The following is a 6,174-nucleotide window of genomic DNA, read 5'->3' as shown; positions in this document are numbered from 1 at the left end:
GGTTGACAATGTAAGACTGATTAAAATTGATACCTGAGGTGAACAAATCTGTCTTGCAGTTCTTGTGTAATCAGTGTTAGAAGTTTGCAGCTAATGATATGCTCCTAGGTGGGACTGTAGGCAGAGTCTTATCTTCCTGTTCTCTCCTGCTCTAAGCCAGAAAAACCAAGGAGATACATGCCCACAGGATGCCCCAAAGCACAAACATATTCCTCATCTTAAGGTACCTTCACACTAACCGACTTTGCAGCGATAACGATAGCGATCCGTGACGTTGCAGCGTCCTGGATAGCGATCTCGTTGTGTTTGACACGCAGCAGCGATCTGGATCCTGCTGTGATATCGTTGGTCGGAGCTAGAAGGCCAGAACTTTATTTGGTCGTCAGATCAGTGTGTATCGTTGTGTTTGACAGCAAAAGCAACGATGCCAGCAATGTTTTACAATGGTAACCAGGGTAAATATCGGGTTACTATGCACAGGGCCGCACTTAGTAACCCGATATTTACCCTGGTTACCATTGTAAAAGTAAAAAAAAAAAAAACAGTACATACTCACCTTCTGATGTCTGTCACGTCCCCCGGCGTCCGCGCTGCTCCTCAGAGTTTCCTGCACTGAATGTTTCAGTGCCGGCTGTAAAGCAAAGCACAGCGGTGACGTCACCGCTGTGCTTTAGGGCCGGCGCTTACACAGTGCAGGGAAGTGGACACCAGGGGACGCGACAGGCATCGAAATGTAAGTATGTAGTGTTTGGTTTTTTTATACATTTACACTGGTAACCAGGGTAAACATCGGGTTACTAAGCGTGGCCCTGCGCTTAGTAACCCGATGTTTACCCTGGTTACCCAGGGACTTCGGCATCGTTGGTCGCTGGAGAGCTGTCTGTGTGACAGCTCTCCAGTGACCACACAATGATGGAACAGCGATCGGCATCGTTGTCTATATCGCTGCAGCGTCGCTTAATGTGACGGTACCTTAAGACACATAATGGTTGTGCTTTAGGGCAGCCAGTGAGCAGATCTTTCCTTGGTTTCTCTGGCTTAGAGCAGGAAGATAAGACTTTGCCTACAGTCCCACCTCGGAGCATGAGCATGTCATTAGCTGCAAACTTCTATGACTGATTACACAAGAATTTTAGATGGATTTCTTCACCTCGGGTGTCATTTTAATCTGTTTATCACTGCCAAACTGATGGTGTCTATAGGTTACTTAGCAAAATCCTGTTGACAGGTTCACTTTAAATAAAACTTAATATATCAGAAAAAAATAGCACAAAGGTTTCCAAGAATGAAAGGTACATACAGTGGGGAAAATAAACATTTGATACATTGACAATTTTGCAAGTTTTCTTTCCTATGAAGAATGGAGAGGTTTGTAATTTTTATAGTAGGTACACTTCAACTATGAGATACAAAATCCAGAAAATCACATTGTATGATTTTTACATAATCAATTTGCATTTTATTGCATGAAAAAAATATTTGCTAGAATAAAAAAACAAGCTTAATATTTGGTACAGAAACCTCTGTTTGCAATTACAAAGGTCAGACGCTTCCTGTAGTTCTTGACAAAGTTTGCCCACACTGCAGGAGAGAGTTTGTCCTACTCCTCCATATATATCTTATCAACATCTTTCAGGTTTCGGGTTTGTCACTGGGCAACACTGAAGGTACCGTCTCACAGTGGCACTTTGGTCGCTACGACGGCACGATCCGTGACGTTCCAGCGATATCCACATGATCTCGCTTTGTCTCACACACAGCAGTGATCAGGGACCCTGCTGAGAATCGTACGTCGTAGCAGATTATTTGAAACTTTCTTTCGTTGCTGAATCTCCCGCTGTCATCGCTGGATCGGTGTGTGTGACACCGATCCAGCGATGCGTTCGTTTGTAACCAGGGTAAACATCGGGTTACTAAGCGCAGGGCCGCGCTTAGTAACCCAATGTTTACCCTGGTTACCATTGTAATTGTAAAAAAAAAAAACACTACATACTCACCTTCTGATGTCCGTCAGGTCCCCCGCCATCAGCTTCCCACACTGACTGTGAGCGTCGGCCGTAAAGTATAAGCAGAGCACAGCGGTGACGTCACCGCTGTGCTGTGCTTTACGGCCGGCACTTACACAGTCAGTGCGGGAAGCAGACGGCCAGGGACCTGACGGACATCAGAAGGTGAGTATGTAGTGTTTTTTTTTTTTTTAGTCTGTGTGACAGCTCTCCAGCGACCACACAACGACTTACCAACGATCACGGCCAGGTCGTATCGCTGGTCGTGATCGTTGGTAAATCATTTAGTGTAACAGTACCCTGAGCTTCAGCTTCCTCCAAAGATTTTCTATTGCGTTCACGTATGCAGACTGGCTAGACCACTATAGCACCTTGAAATGCTTCTTACAAAGCCATTAGTTGCACTGGCTGTGTGTTTCTGGTCAGGTTCCGACCTTCCTATAAATGCAGGCTTTACCATAATATTAGCCAGAGGTAAGTGATCACACTAGGCAGTCAGGTCAGGGACCCATCCGATCCATGAGATTACCTTGACGTTGGTGGATGGGCTCACATTTTTTGGCCAAAATTGTGCTAAGCATCTCATGTATTTTTTCATAGATTTCACGAGCCATAATGCTATTCACATTTCATGTATTACACATTTCCTTGCTTTAGTACAATTGAGTGCAGCAATTTATCTATTTGCTATGTAAGTTGTTTTTGGTTATGCACCAGTTCAGACTAGTTGGTTGTTCAGTCAGTTTACCATTACTTGCTATGTTTCTGGTCATTGTCATACTGAAAGACCCAGCCCTGACCTATCTTCAGTGCACCAAAATCTCAAGATAAATGACCCCATTAGTCCTCCCTTCAATACGGTGCAATATTCATGTCCCCTTTGCAGAAAAGCACCCCCAAAGTAGGCGGTTTCACAATTGGGATGACATTCTTGTGGATGTACTCATCTCCCTTGCTTCAACAAACACAGCGAGTGGGGTTGATGCCAAAAAGTTCTATTTTGGTCACATGACCTCCTCTCATGTTTTCTCTGTGTCATGCATAAGCAAGGTGACCTTGCGTGCCCTGCCGGATTATAATCCATAATGGCATAGTGTGTTACTAGCGGTAATGTTTGAGACTGTGGTCCTGGCATCTTGTCGTTGAACAGGTCCTCCAATATAGTTCTGGGGTGATTGCTGACCTTTCTCAAAATCATCCTTGCCCCCCGAGGCAAGATCTTGCATGGAGCCCAAGATCGCGGAAGATTGACAGTCATCTTGTGTTTTATCCGTTTTCTAATGATTGTGTCAACAGCTGTTGCCTTTTCACCAAGCTGCTTGCCTGTTGTCCTGCAGCCCATCCCAGCCTTGTGCAGGTCTATAATTTTGTCCCTGATGCCCTTTGACAGCTCTTTGGTCTTGGCCATGGTGAAGAGGTTGGAGTGTGAGTGTGTGGACAGGGGACTTTTATACAGTTAAAGAGTTCAAACAAGTGCAATTAATACAGGTAATGAGTCTGTGAGATACAGTATTCTTGCTGGTTAGTATGTGATCAAATACTTATTTCATGCAATAAAATACAAATTAATTATGGAAAAATCATACAATGTGATTTTCTGTGTTTTTATTTTTAGATTCTGTCTCTCACAGTTACAGTTATTTTCTCATAAAACCATATCAAGCTGCTCATTTAACCTTATTCTATAATATTGCTGCTTGAAGACACTTAAGTATTTTATCATTTATTATACTAATTTTATTGACATATTAAGAGAAAAAAAAATAATATAGTTTACTTTAAGGAGCTTTCATAATCAAATTTTTACATAATCTTAATGTAACTATTCTACTGAAGCCAGCATGTGTCCCTGTGCCTCTCCATTACTAATATGTGATCCCTTTCTTCCTGGTCTCTATAATACGTGGGTTTGATCTTGAGTGCTTTCTCCTATAAAGCCACATCCCGTTGGATAACCTGTCAACATTTATACACAGGGAATAGGGGATGATTTCAGGAATGGAGAGATACAGGAACAAAATAAAATGTGCCAGGTTTAGGGGAACATCAACATCTCTACACAATAGAAAAACGATTTATGTCAACTAAAAAGTCCTCTTTAAAGCTTGTTGGGTTTCAATAGGAATTTAACCTGTTATCAATATGTCACAAAATTATTTGCAAATATTCACTTTTCCCTTCTAACAAGCTAAACTCTTAATGATTACTAATATGAAGGAACCAAGTTTCATCTTCAAAGATAGAAAAGAGTGACCGAAAATAATGTAATAGTTACAGTACGTACACTGAAAGATATTTTAAATTTTTGACCAGATGTATGCTTTTTATTTTCCCATGACATTGCATAATTATTCTACTATACCTGAGCAAAGTATTTCTACACCCTTTCCCCGACCAGGTTGTGTCTTTATAGTCGATAATCCAACAACAGCACAATCTGTTATTCGGGTCTCATTTCCTTGACATTTTCTACTGAAATACACATGACCATTGGTTCTTGTTGGGGCGGTTGTAATAAATGAACCCACTGCCTGACCACAATGTAATTCTCTACACACAATTTGGGCCTCATTATTGCCCCATTGGTCACTGAAGGCTCTCCTCCATCTATTATTTATGAGGATCTCCAGTCTTCCTGCACAGCGATCAGATCCATCCATCAGCCTCACTGTATCCTCTTTCCCTGTGAAAACATGAGATGTTTGAATATTCTACATTTAAAGAAAATACAAAAAATGGCAATAATTTTAGGTGTAAAATGCTGTGACATAAAATAATGATAATTAACTCACCAGTAATTTAATTTTCCTGAAACCCATGACCGCAACACAGAGAGAGAGAGAGAGGTCCGCCAAAACACAGGACTGGAAGTGAAGAGTAAAAAATAAATAGGCAACTCCCTCTTCCTCCTTCATTGGTTTCCAAGAAGTCAAGTAAGAGCCACTCAAAACTGTTATAATACTTATTCATGTTATGCTTTATTCATTCACTCAAGCTCATTCTTCACTGTGAGAGGAGAAAGACTGAAACCTCAACCACCAGAAGCCAGAAAGTGAAAATAAATAGGGGTGCTGTCATTAATTTCAGGAAAATCAAATTACCGTTAAGTAATTATCACTTTTCCCTTTACTCATGACAGCACCTGAGACAATGACAAAGAAATCCCCTGATAGGGATGGAGTCCCTTTATAAGATCTTACATCAGAAGAAAGATCCCAACAATATTCCCTTATTGATAGTGCTTAAGGAAAGCAGATAATGAAAGTTCTAGATATTATTCCATCAAGACACCTGGTCCAACCCCCTGCTCAAAGCAGGATTCATTAAATCATCCCAGATAGGTGTCTGTCTAGCCTCTGTTTGAAGACTTCCATTGAAGGAGAACTCACAACTTCTTGTGGCAGCCTGTTCCACTCATTGATCACCCTAACTGTCAAAAAGTTTTTTCTAAAATCTAATCTGTGTCTCCTCCCATTTAGTTTCATCCCATTGCTTCTAGTCTTTCCTTGTGCAAATGAGAATAAAGATGATCCTTCTACAATGTGACAGTCCTTGAGATATTTGTAGACAGCTATTAAGTCTCCTCTCAGTCTTCTTTTTTGCAAGCTAAACATTCCCAGATCCTGTAATCGTTCCTCATAGGACATGGTTTGCAGACCAGTCACCATTCTGGTCGCTCTTCTCTGAACTTGCTCCAGTTTGTTGATGTCTTTTTTAAAATGTGGTGCCCAAAACTGGACGCAGTATTCCAGGTGAGGTCTGACCAAAGAGGACTAGAGGGCAATAATGACTGCGTGATCCAGACTGTATGCTTCTGTTAATACATCCCAGGATTGCATTTTCCTTTTTTGCTCCTGCATCACACTGTTGACTCATGTTCAGTCTATGATCTATTAGTTAACCTTTTTCACATGTGCTGTTGCTGAGCCCTATTCTTCCCATTCTGTATATGTTTTTTTTTTCATTTGTATTGCACAGATGTAGCACTTTGCATTATTCCCTGTTAAAAATAATTCTGTTAGTTGCTGCCCACTAGTTTATTTATATATTTTTTAATCCTCTCTCTCTTCTCTAGTATTAGCTATCCCTCCTAGCTTTGTGTCATCAGCAAATTAAATCAGTTTTACTGTGGGCAGACTGGTCATTTTATCAATGTCTGCCCAGCTCG

The sequence above is a fragment of the Ranitomeya variabilis genome, chromosome 1 (genome assembly GCF_051348905.1).
Source record: "Ranitomeya variabilis isolate aRanVar5 chromosome 1, aRanVar5.hap1, whole genome shotgun sequence".
Taxonomy (NCBI): domain Eukaryota; kingdom Metazoa; phylum Chordata; class Amphibia; order Anura; family Dendrobatidae; genus Ranitomeya; species Ranitomeya variabilis.
The sequence above is the reverse complement of the archived record's forward strand: the minus strand, read 5'-3'. Positions refer to the sequence as shown.